A 14,872-nucleotide genomic window follows, 5' to 3' on the forward strand; every position below is an offset into this window, starting at 1 on the left:
CCTTTCATCTCCAGGTTAACAGCAAGACAAAGGCATCGAAGGAGAATGGTAGATGGACGAGAGGATTGGAGGCATTTCTACAGATTTCTGTCATATTTCTAGCTTTAAGGCATATTTTCTACAGAATATTTTTATATGTAAAAATATGTACATGTAGAAAAATATTTTTGCTGTTGTCTTATTTTTGCATATTTATCTACCTGAAAGGTTCCAGATCATCAAAATAATATTTAGATTTATTGTATATTATACAGAGATGACCCACGAAACACAAAATGTAGTTTTTATGATGATTTATTGAAGGTTTTTTGAAAATTTAGATCACTCCTGTGAAAAAGTAATTCCCCAACTACACCTAATAAACTGGCAGCAACTTGCAGTATCAACTTTACACCAGATGTGATGGACCCATGTACCCCTTAAAGTTCCCCATCAGTCCACTGGATGTTATTCCAAAAGTCTTGGGGCTCATCTAGATATTTTCTTGCAAATGCTGGATGAGCCTTTAAGTTCTTCTTGGTCAGCAGTGGGTGGATCTTTAACTTTCCCATGGTTCCATTTCCTCCCAGAGTCTTCCTCATTGTGGAATCTTCTAGACGGACCTTAACTGAGACCAGTGAGGTCTGCAGATCTTTAGATGCTCATTTGGGTTCTTTTGTGACCTTTTGGATGAGATGCTAATGTGCTCTTGGATAAATGTTGGTAGTTGGTCCACTCCTAGAAGGTTCTCCACTGTTCCATGTTTCCTCCTTTTGTGGATAACGTCTCTCATTGAGGTTCTCTGGAGCTTCCTGGAGACAGAGCCCACCTCACCCCGAACCAGGTATGTGCTCTGCTGGATCTCTGCCTCACCAAATCTTCCTTACCTTCCATGGACGAAGTGGGGAGCAGAAACAAATCCCAGCCACTGGATCAGATATGTGGATGAAACCTGAGTCAAATTAAAACCCAAGCAGTTGAACCTTCGCAGAGAACATTAATCTGGTGGACCACAACGTCAAGTTCAAGAAGGAAGGTGTGATTGTTAACAGTCTTTATTGGACTGTGCTGTTCACACTGAGGAGGATGGAAGCCATCATCATGGAAGTCTACAGAAAACCTCCACACATAGACTATCTGCTGTTTGATTCCCACCATCCACTGGAACATAAACTGGAGGTCATCAGAACCTGAAAGCTCTGGGCTGAGAATGTTCCTACCAACACTAAAGGAAAGAGCCCTGAGGAACTGTTTGAAGAGTTCATAGATTTAAATAGGACAGACTAAACAACAAGTTCACAAGTTCATGGATCAACACAGGAGCTCAACTCCTCGGGACAAGACTCAGCAGTTCACCTGCATCTGAAGGATAAAGGACCTTCCTCTGAGGACAGCAACGTCCATATTTTGGACAGAGAGGACAGACGGTTGGAGACTGGAGTGAGGGAAGCCGTCTCTAAACAGAGGAGGGGTTCACCACATCACTGATCCAGCTCCTATAACGGAGTGAGAAGATCTCTCCTTAGAAAGATTCACTTTGTTTTGCAGGATGAAACGTCCACTTTGGCAGAGTGGGGAGTCCTGTCACACAAAGTGAGTTGAAACAGCTTCAGCCTTCATATTTATCACATTTGAAGACTTTCTGAACTAAAACATTCATAAACATTGAGGCTGAAGAGCCGCAGTCTTCATGAACTTCACTGCTTTAAACAGTTGTAGCTGCACAGGAAGTTTCTGCGGAGAGATTTTGGTGTTTTTACAGAGAAAATGTTTCTTTTGAAATATATGTGAATTCTCTGGAGTTTTGCTGACACCAAGTGGTCAAAGTGTGTATTACACTTAGTGAACAGCATGCAGTGTTCACATGATCAATGAGGGAAAGTTGTATTATCTATCTATCTATCTATCTATCTATCTATCTATCTATCTATCTATCTATCTATCTATCTATCTATCTATCTATCTATCTATCTATCTATCTATCTATCTATCTATCTATCTATCTATCTATCTATTTATCTATCTATCTATCTATCTATCTGTCTATCTATCTATCTATCTATAGAGGTTCTACTACACTTCTGGTCAGAAAGTCCACAAGGTCTGCAATTCTAATTTTACTTTGTAATGTTATTTAGTTTTATTTTGTGCTGACAAAATTTTTTTTTTACTTTATATGAGTTTTTCACTGTGTTTGCTGGTGAAACGAAGATGTTGCTGTGGCAAAGAAGAGAATAAATTAATAATAATAATAAATACAGGTCAAGCATCAGCTGAAGCGTGGCTTTTCTGTATCAGCAGAAAACTTTGGGAGCAGTCATCGTCCCTGTTGGAAGTGAGGTGTAAAGTCAGTTCCCTCACACAAAATGAACTGAAGCAGATTTAGCCTCATATTTATCACATCTGAAGACACTCTGAACCAAACGCATGTTTAGAAGCTACTTTAATAGTAGCATTAAGCAGGTCATATGAAGGTTAAACACACAGTAGAAGTGGTAGATTTGTGTCAGATGATTGGTTTAACTGGAGGCTGTGTTTTGTAGTGAGGAACCTGTTTTAATGGATCCAGAGGTTCTGCTTAAAGTCCTGCAGCAACCAGCCGGTGACCGCAGGCCTCTAGGAATCCAATCACTGCAGTTAATGAGGCCTGTACTATACAATAGGCCTATAATAGACTGCTACCTGTCCAGGTGAAACTATAATAGACTGTTACCTGTCCAGGTGAAACTATAATAGACTGTTACCTGTCCAGGTGAAACTGTAATAGACTGTTACCTGTCCAGGTGAAACTATAATAGACTGTTACCTGTCCAGGTGAACCCTGCCTTCGTCCTGAGTCAGCTGGGATGGACTCCAGTTCCCTACAGTCTTCAGAATAAAGCGGTGCGTAGATGATGAACTGAACCACAGACATTTAAAGATTGTGCCTATCAAAGCAGAAACTGCTCAGGCTTTGTCGTGTTCTAGTCTATTCTTCTAGCCTTGTTGCTGACCAGACACACCTTCAGTCCTAGACTCTGGGTGTTTCTGTTTGTCTCAGGGTCATAGCTGTAGACTCAGATGTGAAGGTTGGGGTCAGTGTGACAGAATTTGATGTATGCTCTCTGTGCAAAGTTTAAGGTTAAAAAGGCAAATGTGAACTTGCTAGTGATCAGAACCAGAGCTTTCCAAACCTGGAGGAGGTCTGGGAGCAGAGAATGTTGAAGCTCCAGATGTTTCTCTCTCTAGAACTTCTGGATCACTCTTTGTTAATGTGTAGATATCTCCCTGGCTGCTCCCGTTTGTTGAACTCATGAATCAACTAGATCGCCCCGATGAAAAGACTAATTCTACTGAGTGTGTGTTAATACTGGAGGTCTGTTCACTACTAATGTCAGAAACTACACAGACTACATTAAATATTCATTTTCATACATTCAAAACAACTGATCTTTCTAGTAACAGTACTATATTTGTAATCTAATATTTATGACACAGTTCATTTCTCAGTATGCTGTTTTCTTTCTATGAACTGCAGCATATATTCTGTTCTATAATGAATCTCCGTCAGCTCTGATGGTTCCTGTCATTTAGGCTCTTTAATGATAACCTCAAGCTTCAAATTCAGTTTAACATTTACATTCACAAACACAAATTGACATTTTACCTGATAACACAAAGTTAATTCATCAGTTTTCAGAATCTGATTGATGCATTAATTTGTTTATTTCTATCTGAGTATCAACATTAGCTTCAGCTGAAGAGAAGGATTATTTGGTGACATGTCTGGAGCACTAAGGTATTGTAGGATCAGCATATTTATGGGCGTCTGTGACTGGAACAAGTACGAGCGTTTTTCTTTAAAATACGTTTGACTAAAAGACATTTAACTTGATGAACGTTGAACTGTCATAATAGTTTTAGGTCATCATATTTTTGCAGTGAACCAGTGAATGCATCTGTCCTTTCTTGTATTTATCAGATATTTCCAGATGTTACCGGTGACAGAATGTTTACAGAATATGACTAAATATGATTGTTTCCATCCTGCAGGTTCAGCTGTCGCTCCTCGCTGCCTCTGCAGGGGGCGCTGTGGCTCCAGGCAGCAGACTCCCAGCATCCTCTCTGTCTGTGAGAAGTGTTTCAGTAAAATAGAGTTTGCTCTGAGAGGACAGCAGCTCCATCAACTCTTCCCCATGTCTCCATGAAGCAGACGTTCATCCCGAAATGCCTCCAGGCTGAGACCTGGATGAAAACAAACCCAGGAGAATGATTCCAGCTGAGACTGAGGAGCATTTGCTCTGGATATAAAATAAATGAGCCACATTTAAACAAATATTTGAACTTGTTGGAACTCATTGTTAGAGCAAAGGAGACGAAAACTGAATCTGGAGTCACGGTTTTATATTAAATCTGTTTTGAATTATTAGTGTGACGAAAACACAAGACTTCTGTCAGCTTGTACAGCTGCATTTTCTACACTGCATTGTTGTGACTTTCTTTTAGATACACCAACCTAAAGCAGTGTTTTCCCAGAATAAATATCTGTAAAGAAGGTTAGAATGTTACATTTTGTTGAAACAAATTTCAGTTCGACTGCGTGATCATTTTTAGAAACTGTGGTGCTTCATAAAACTAACAAAGGTTGATGGTGTTTGTTTCTCTTAACCAGCTTTGGTTGCTGATGGGAGGATGAGATGACACAGATTATTACTGTCTGTCTGTCTGTCTGTCTGTCTGTCTGTCTATCCGTCCGTCCATCTGTCTGTCCATGTGTCCGTCTGAGTGTCTGTCCGTCTCTCTGTCTGTCCATCTGTCCATCTGTCGTCTGTCTGTCTGTTAGCAACATTACTCTAAAACAGACTAACGGATTTGGAGGAAATTTCCAGTGAAAGTCAGAAATGACACAAGGACCAAGTGATTAGATTTTGGCAGTGATGCGGCTTATAGTCTGGATCCACGGATTTGGTAAAGATTTCTGTATCATTGCCAGATAGTGGCACGGCATCACTGTAACCATGACAACAAGTGAACACTACATCAGCTGCCTGCTGACGATCACATGATTGTGATCCTACTACAAATCCACTGCTGAGGACTTATCAGGACTTGTCCGTCAGAAATGATTCAAGGAACAGCTGATTAAATTGTGGGGGTGTTTCTGACTCCCATCAATTCCCGCCGCCCGCTACATATTTAGGTCACGTGATCCGGTATCTGTACATAACGTACACATGCAGAACACCCACTGCTCAGGTCATTTTCTTTGTGGGTAGATCTATATTAAAGGGTGCTGTGATTTCTGATCATCAATAACTAATAAACAAATGCTGCATTTCTGCCATATGGGGAATGAGCAGCCTTGGAGGAGGACTGCTCTCTGAGGGCTTTTCTATTCTCAAATCTATTTTGTAGCCTCAGTAACGTCCTTTGATAAAATTTAAATCCCTTATTCCTCTTGTATTTATAAAATGTGGTCAAGCCAGCAGACATTTTGAGGTAGAACTTCTCCTGTGATGAGATATGGATGGAAAGGCCAGAGAGTCCTCCAGTTTCACCACAGTGGTTTGTGAAATGCAGATGAGACGCTGATAACTCTATATTATCTAAATGAGTTGAGCTTAATGCTATGCAGTCTATATGCAGTACATCACATGTTTTCTGTGTTAACTGCATGGTCTCTGATCAAATAAACAGATAAAAATAAATCATGCTATGAATGAGAAAATGTGATTTTTCAGTCTGACCTGTGTATCGACGGTTTTCTGCAGAGCGAGTGAAGCCTGTCTGATCTGAAACCCACATGGAGGTTACATGGAGGCATCATCCATGGTGATACGGCTGCAACACACTGCCAGGTGTCATACCTGGTTGCCAGGTAACAGACGGGATGATGAGATGTGAGAGCATAAAGGTCGTCTGATGAGGAGGAGCAGGAGGAGGTGATGCTGTCAGTCAGTCAGGAACCAGTAAAAAAGACAGAGAAATTAATAAAACATTTTTTTAAAGACAACTTTGAGATCAGATTGGTGGAATCCAACCAAGGGTGTCTTAGTTGGTCTCTAAACACTTCATCAGAAAGGTGGTTTAGGTCCGACAGGAGGATACTGTGTGTTCACGTCTGTATTATTCATGGTTAAATGCTACAGAAGTTTTGTTCTGGCAGCTTGTATTCTGTCTCTAATACTTGATTGTTTAATGATGTTCTTTGGTTGCATCATAATCACTCAAATTAAACGGGTTCAAACTTTCTTGATCCGTTTTATGTTTAAATCTGCTGGCTGAAGAACTCTTTGTAGTGTTTTTCTCATGTGTGGTTAAATATTGTTTCTTCTTCTACACGAAGTAAAAGCTTTTATCAGTTTGCACACAACTGCTTTGTTTCTGGCTTCTTATAGCGCCACCTACTGACAGCAGTATGCAGCAGGGACATAGGAACACTTTTAAAAATATTTTTGCAACATTTCAAAACTTTCCTTCCAAATCATTTGAGAATGTATTTCATATGGAAGGATTCCAACCAGTGATGCAGAGAAAATAGAAGCTTTGTTAGCTGACGGACTAGCATAGTTAGCCTCCAGCTATCACTTCCTGTCTCTTATTTCTTATCAACAGTCACCTGAGGGATCTTCATTTCCAGTCATTAGTGAATATCAAACTTCCCTTTGGTTTATTGAAGCTCCTCCTCCTGTTGCTCAGGTTTTTGTTTTGAATCAGAGATAATTTAGCTCTTCAGAGTGAACCATGCCTCGCTAGCTTCAGGAAACTTCAGGTTATTTTTCAACTCAGTGGCTGAATGCTTCAGTGATAACTGGAAAAAGAGTTTTTCCAGACTGATATCAGCTGTTCATCTGGGTGAATCTGTAGTGTTAATGGTCTGCAGAAAATCTGTATTTTTCAGTTGTATGATATCAGAGACAGAATGACATGCCAGAACCACAATAATTAGAAATCTAACATTCTCCTATCTGTAAATTAACTGTAGTTTTTTATTTGTCTTTATTTGTTCTGAAGTAATGCTGTAGGTGGAGATGCCGTTCTGTTGTTTCTGCTTGAAGAACTTCTCTGTTGACAGATTTAAACTGAAACCACCTGAAACTGGTTCACATTAAACAGCATTTAATGATGTCCATCCCACTGTGTTCACATCACGTCATACAGAGCAGAGATCACATCTTCCTCACAGGGAAACTTTACTGACATGTAAGTTGCTCTGGGATTTCCCACCAGTCCCAAATAGTATTCATCATTATAATGTCTGACTTTCACTCCAACCGGAAACAAGCAGAAGGTCTCCTGCAGTTGGTTTATGACAGGTCTGAGCTGTTGCTAAATGTGGGTATTGGTGTTAAAATGTACAATTATTCACACTTGAAGGCATCATTCTGATCTGTTTCCTGATAAGTTGTGTCAGTGCAAACGCTCCTGTAAGGTCAGACTTTTCTCAAGCGCTCTGACCTTCATCTTCCAGCGACACAACAAGCAGCTTCTTATCTGATCTCATTAGAAGGTCTTCAGAGAAGATGTCTGCAGGCTCTCCACCCACCATGATCTCAGTCTACAAACCGCAGTGAACTAAGTGGATCTGCTCGTCGCTGTGTCGGCACGGTGACAGGTGGTTTGTTCCTCAGGTTCAGGGGGAGTCTCAGCGTGACTCACTGCTGGTTCAGCCACATTTCACTGATGGCAAACAAACAGCAGAACCTGCTCAGGCTGATCTCGCAACACCTCAAAACCACCTCAGTACTTCCTCTGAAAGTGCTGTCAGCAGCGATCTCAGCGGCTGGGCCTGAGCAGCATGGATAGAAGTAGTGTTCAGTATCAGTAGTTTACTCTGCAGCAGGACAGATGAAGCTAACAGATCAAACTGTTCATCCTCTGACCAACAATAAATCTATTTCTTTACAGTATTTAGATATAAAACAGGTTAAAAGTGTATTCCAATACAAAAACTAATTACCTTTTTAAAAAGGTGGTCATTAACCTTATTCCAGTAATGTGAGATGATTACTTCCTGTTAGTTTGGATTACCTCAATAACAAATATTCAGCTAAAGATATAAGACAAGAAATATCAGTTAGATGTCTTCTACCTGTGCTACTTTAAACTGTGTTTTCATTGGTACTACATTACTTATGGCCATATATCGTTAATTTAGTAATCCAGGCTTCCACCTCTTCATCCAATTCAGCAAAGTCTTCTTGAAAAGCAGAAAAAAACAGCTGTCCTTGTTCTTCCTGAAACAACCAAACCTGCCACTTCTGCAGCATCGGCCAGTATAATATAATAAAATCCTCCTTTCAGTTTAGAATAGTGGTACTGTTTAACCAACATCTAAGTAGGAAAAGATGGTTTTACCTTGCTGACATGTTTCAGCCACATGTGTGCTCTTCCTCAGAGCATCATCTGACGTGTTGATGACGTGTCATTTTAATCAGGTGACCGGATCAGAACATCGGAGGCTAACAAATACAAACGGTGGATTCAGGAGGCCATAGAGATCAGAAAGCAGGCGAGAAGATCCATGAACCGTGATGAGGGGGAATACACCCTGTAACACCTGGACTCCATCCTCCAGAGACCACCGGAATGGCAGGGCGCATGACTGGTCTGACAGATTCTGAAAGACTTGAAAAGAATGACACATCATCAATATGTCATCACATGTCATCAACACGTCATCACATGTCATCAACACATCATCAACACGTCATCGCACGCCATTAACATGTCATCAACACATCATCAACACATCATCAACACGTCATCACACGCCATTAACATGTCATCAACACGTCATCACACGTCATCAACACATCAACGTCATCAACGTGTCATCACATGCCATTAACATGTCATCATCATGTCATCAACACGTCATCACATGTCATCAACACGTAATCACACGTCATCAACATGTCATCACATGCAATTAACATCATCAGCATGTCATCAACATGTCATCACACGTCATCACCACGTCATCACACCTCATTAGCACATCATCAACACATCACATGCCATTAACATGTTGTCAATATGTCATCAACATGTCATCACACGTCATCAACTCGTAATCACACGTCATCATACGTCATCACACATCATCAACACGTCATCACACATCATCACGTCATCAACATGTCATCAACATGTCATCACATGTCATCATGTCATCAACACGTCATCACATGCCATCATGTCATCAACATGTCATCAACATGTCATCACACGTCATCAACACATGTCATCAACACATCATCAACACATCATCAACACGTCATCACACGCCATTAACATGTCATCAACACGTCATCACACGTCATCAACGTCATCAACGTGTCATCACATGCCATTAACATGTCATCATCATGTCATCAACACGTCATCACATGTCATCAACACGTAATCACACGTCATCAACATGTCATCACATGCAATTAACGTCATCAACATGTCATCAACATGTCATCACACGTCATCACCACGTCATCACACCTCATTAGCACATCATCAACACATCACATGCCATTAACATGTTGTCAATATGTCATCAACATGTCCTCACACGTCATCAACTCGTAATCACACGTCATCATACGTCATCACACATCATCAACACGTCATCACACATCATCACGTCATCAACATGTCATCAACACGTCATCACATGTCATCATGTCATCAACACATCATCACATGCCATCATGTCATCAACATGTCATCAACATGCCATCACACGTCATCAACACATCATCACACGTGATCAAGACATCATCACGTCATCAACTCGTCATCACACGTCATCAGCATGTCATCACACGTCATCAACATGCCATCACACGTCATCAACACATCATCACACGTGATCAAGACATCATCACATGTCATCAACTCGTCATCACACGTCATCAGCATGTCATCACACGTCATCAGCATGTCAGCACATGTCAGATGATGCTCTGAGGAAGACCACAGATGTGGTTGAAACATGTCTGCCAGGTAAAAACCATCTTTTCCTACTTAGTTGTTGTTTAAAAATTAACTCTCTCAGTCCTCCTATAGGATGATATTTACTTTTCATCCATCAACTAGACCGGATTATCGTGCTTTGTGCTCTCATGTTAAATGTATGAGGACAGCATAACTACTTTAAAATGTAACTCCTAGGTAGCGCTTGTGACAGGTAGACCAGGTGTGTTTGGTTGTTAATTAGAGTCAGAAGAGCTTTGACTGGTCTCTGACTCTTCTACTCAGTGAAGAGCATCTAGAGATGTTCAGCTACCATTAACTCTAGTTCCTTCTCACAGAGAAGTCAATCACCAACTGGCAAAGTGATTTCCACCTCAGCACTGTGTTGTTCTGTGGGCTTGTGCTGCTCCTACACTGTCAGGATGGTGGGTACATTCAGTCCATTTCCCCTCAGAGGGTAACAGCGAGAGCTCTAAACCAAACACCACACACTCACCTGTCCTGTTCTTTCATCTGCCCTTTCACTGGTTCACATAGTGTAATGCTCTTCTATTAGCATTCACATCTGATTGCATCAAAGACACACAGAGACACACACAGACACACAGACACACACACACACACACACACACACACACACACACACACACATACATACACACAGACAGTCATTGTGCAGCTCCGTCACTTGGCTGCTTTTAGAAGAGCACTGATCCAATTCCAGACACGTCGGCCTCGTTGGAGCTGCAGGAGAGGGATAATCTCTGTCTGTGTGTGTCTGTGTGTGTCTGTGTGTGTGTGTGTGTGTGTGTGTGTGTGTGCGTGTGGGTGTGTGTGTGTATGTGTGTGTGTGTGTGTGTGTGTGTGTGTGTTGTTATTCTTGTATCTCTGTGAGGACCAGCTCTAAGGCCTCATTCAGGCTGCCGTTGTCCTGCTGTCCTGAGGAATATTTCGTGCTTGCAGTAGATCTGCAGGTTGTGATACACCTGCAGTTTTAAACAAAGTCAGTTTTCTCCAACATCCATCAGAGCAGAGGACAGGTTCTGAACAGCAGCTTGCATGTGTAAAAGAAAGAAAGAGGGGAAGCCTTAGCTGTCCTCTGTCCTCCCTGAATCCTCCTCCATCAGCAGCAGCAGAACCTCATCCTTCTTCAGCTCCCACTGTAAATGTCGGATAAATTGTATGATTATTCTCCTGCACAATATTGTTTATGTATTAAGAAGACATTGTAGTCCTGCAGTGCCACCTTGTGGTCTATTCCGCTTTTATTTTGTTGAGCGAGCGTTTCTTCTTTTTCTGCGGTTTTTGTGAGGCCGAACTTCCTGTTTCTTTGTCTAAACAACGTTGTGCTCACGCATCGTCGGAGAAACGGTAAAAAACTGTCTTAAAACTGTAGTTATACATCACATTTATCTATTTGAATTGTATTAAGGAAGGGTTTACATTGTGATTTACCTCATTATACTGTATTCGTAGCTCCGAACAGCGGCGTGTGTGTGTCTAGCTGGAGAGCATGCTAGCTGATGGCTAACACTTAAATTAGCGCCCTTGGAACGGCGGAATGACGTATGAAAATGTATATAATAATATAATATGCATAATAATAATAATTTAATATGCATTATTATCAGATGAGTTGCATTTATTTGTATTGGATGTAAACATGATTTATACGTGAATTGTTTGTGATACTACAGTGAAGCATTTTGTATTCTGTTTAATTCTGTAGTTTTCACGGTGCTTATGGTACACGGTGCTGGTCGAGAGTGAGAATAAATCAACACCCGTTTGAAACTCTGCGTCTTGCTGAATGAATCCAAGGGGCCGCTACACCCACTGAAGTCCAAACAGGTACATTTCTATCCTGCATTGTGACTTCTGCAGGGTCATAAAGGAACCTGTTAGTTAGTGGAAACCAGCATAGAGCTATCACCCATTTACACAGCTTTGTAGCCCTCTTTAGTTCCTAGTTTTCATTTCAGAAGTCATTTTAATATCTGAAGGTCGTTTCAAGCAAAGTGATGTATCTCTGTGTTGTCTTGTCACGTTACAGGAACATCAGTATGTTTACTGCCCAGTCTGGGGGCAAAAAGCCGGGCCCTGGTATTCATTTTCATGGTGAAGACTTGACCTGAGGTTAGATTTAATGAATTAAAGTCCTCTGAAACGTATGAACTGTGTGTCTGCTGCAGACTGAGATGTAGGAAAGGACAGCGATTGGTTTGCACAGCCTCACTCTCACTGAAGAGCATAACACACACACACACACACACACACACACACACACACACACACACACACACACACACACACACGCACGCACGCACACACACACATCTGTGCACGTCCTCCCCCTCTGGGAGTCGTGACAGAAATAGCTCTGCGGCTAACAGTTGTACTCTGAGGATGATGTAACGTCCGCGCTGTCAGGCTGTAATTTGTTGTTCTGTGTTTATACAGAATAAAAGTGAAGCTTCCAGCTGTAAACAAGATGTTCACCCTGCTCCTGCTTCTTATTTCTGCCTTCTTTATGTAACATGAAATGGACCTCCTCCTTTTTATTTATTTATTGTTGCTCTGTACTCAGGCTGCTGCTGGTTTCCACCACTTCTGAAAAACACAAAACATGCACAACAATTCAACGGTTCCTGCTCATCAGGCATGAAGGAAATACTAGATAAAGGGTGTGAGAGTGTGTGGACATGGACATGTGCATTTATCTTTGTAAGGACGAGTTTTAGACTTTATTAGGACATTTTGGGACCTTCCAGGGCTGTGAATGTTCAGACCATGGATGCATGAAAAAGCTGGATGTAGGGAAGCGACTCAGCTGCTCACACACTGAGAAAAAGCTTCCAAATTTCTTTCATGAAGCACTTTTTATCAATCAGACCAACAGAGAGCCTGATTGAGACTCCTCATTGCCTTTTAGTATCGTATACGAAAAGACTCTTGATTCAAGACAATGTTCCAGGACTCAGTCTAGAGTCATCCATCCATCCATCCGTCATCCATCCGTCTATCCGTCCATCATCCATCCATCCATCCATCCATCCATCCATCCATCCATCCATCCATCCATCCATCCATCCATCCATCACCCATCCATCATCTGTCCATCATCCATCCATCACCCATCCATCCATCCACCCATCCATCCATCCATCCATCCATCCATCCATCATTCACCCATCCATCCATCCATCATCCATCCATCCATCCATCCATCCATCCATCCATCCATCATCCATCCGTCTATCCGTCCATCATCCATCCATCCATCCATCACCCATCCATCATCCATCCATCATCCATCCATCATCCGTCTATCCGTCCATCATCCATCCATCACCCATCCATCCATCATCCATCCATCCATCATCCATCCATCCATCCATCCATCATTCATCCATCCATCCATCCATCCATCCATCATTCACCCATCCATCCATCCACCCATCTATCCATCCATCCATCATTCACCCATCCATCCATCATCCATCCATCCATCCATCCATCATTCACCCATCCATCCATCATCCATCCATCCATCCATCCATCATCCATCCATCATCCATCCATCCGTTTTCCTAGCATTTTACAAGCATTTTTAAAAACCTGGAACTGCAAACAAGTTTATTTGGTTTTGTGCATGAAGAGGGAATGCTGTGATAGACAGACCTACAGCAGAGTCAAGGCCTTGGTAGGTGTGCACAAAGAGACACAGCTATTTATTTAATAAAGTCTTTATTCAAAATAGTTTACAGTCATTAACATTTTGTATTGTTGTGCACTAAAATCAGACGGAATCATAAGTTGATCTCTGGGCTTTAGACTGCAGTGGGAACTGGTTATACTGGTCATTGTTTTCCTCAGGGTTTATCTCAGGTCATCTCATCACTGCTTGACTATCAGCTGCCTTAACCTGCAGAATTCAGCTGCCAGGCCTTAAATCAGTTCTTTAAACTCTTTTAGATAATCTTTACGGTCATCGTGGTACATTTATGACCCGGTCTGTAGTCAGAGATGTTCAGACATCGTTCTTTTCTCTGCTTTGAAGCCCACCGGAACAATAGAGGAACATTTTCAGCCTGAGGAATTCAAACTGATTTATTTCTTTTAAATCTCTGACCCCTTTTAAAATCACATGATTTTTAAATTCTGTGTGGAGCTTTTAAAGAATATCATTATCATTATATCATACAGAGCGTACACACAGAACACACCCACTCCTTTCCACAGGGAGTGTGTGTCGGCTGTGATGTGTGTGTTGTGTGTGTCGGCTGTGATGTGTGTGTTGTGAGTGTGTGTCAGCTGTGATGTGTGTGCTGTGTGTGTCGGCTGTGATGTGTGTGTTGTGTGTGTCGGCTGTGATGTGTGTGTTGTGAGTGTGTGTCGGCTGTGATGTGTGTGTTGTGTGTGTCGGCTGTGATGTGTGTGTTGTGAGCGTGTGTCGGCTGTGAGTGTGTGTTGTGTGTGTCGGCTGTGATGTGTGTGTTGTGAGTGTGTGTCAGCTGTGATGTGTGTGTTGTGTGTGTCGGCTGTGATGTGTGTGTTGTGAGTGTGTGTCAGCTGTGATGTGTGTGTTGTGTGTGTCGGCTGTGATGTGTGTGTTGTGAGCGTCTGTCGGCTGTGAGTGTGTGTTGTGTGTGTCGGCTGTGATGTGTGTGCTGTGTGTCGGCTGTGATGTGTGTGTTGTGAGTGTCTGTCGGCTGTGAGTGTGTGTTGTGTGTGTCGGCTGTGATGTGTGTGTTGTGAGCGTGTGTCGGCTGTGATGTGTGTCAGCTGTGATGTGTGTGTGTGTTGTGAGTGTGTGTCGGCTGTGATGTGTGTGTTTTGACCGTGTGTCGGCTGTGATGTGTGTTGTGAGTGTGTGTCGGCTGTGATGTGTGTGTTGTGTGTGTCGGCTGTGATGTGTGTGTTGTGTGTGTAGGCTATGATG

Source organism: Amphiprion ocellaris, chromosome 4 (assembly GCF_022539595.1).
Source record: "Amphiprion ocellaris isolate individual 3 ecotype Okinawa chromosome 4, ASM2253959v1, whole genome shotgun sequence".
NCBI classification, from domain to species: Eukaryota; Metazoa; Chordata; class Actinopteri; family Pomacentridae; genus Amphiprion; species Amphiprion ocellaris.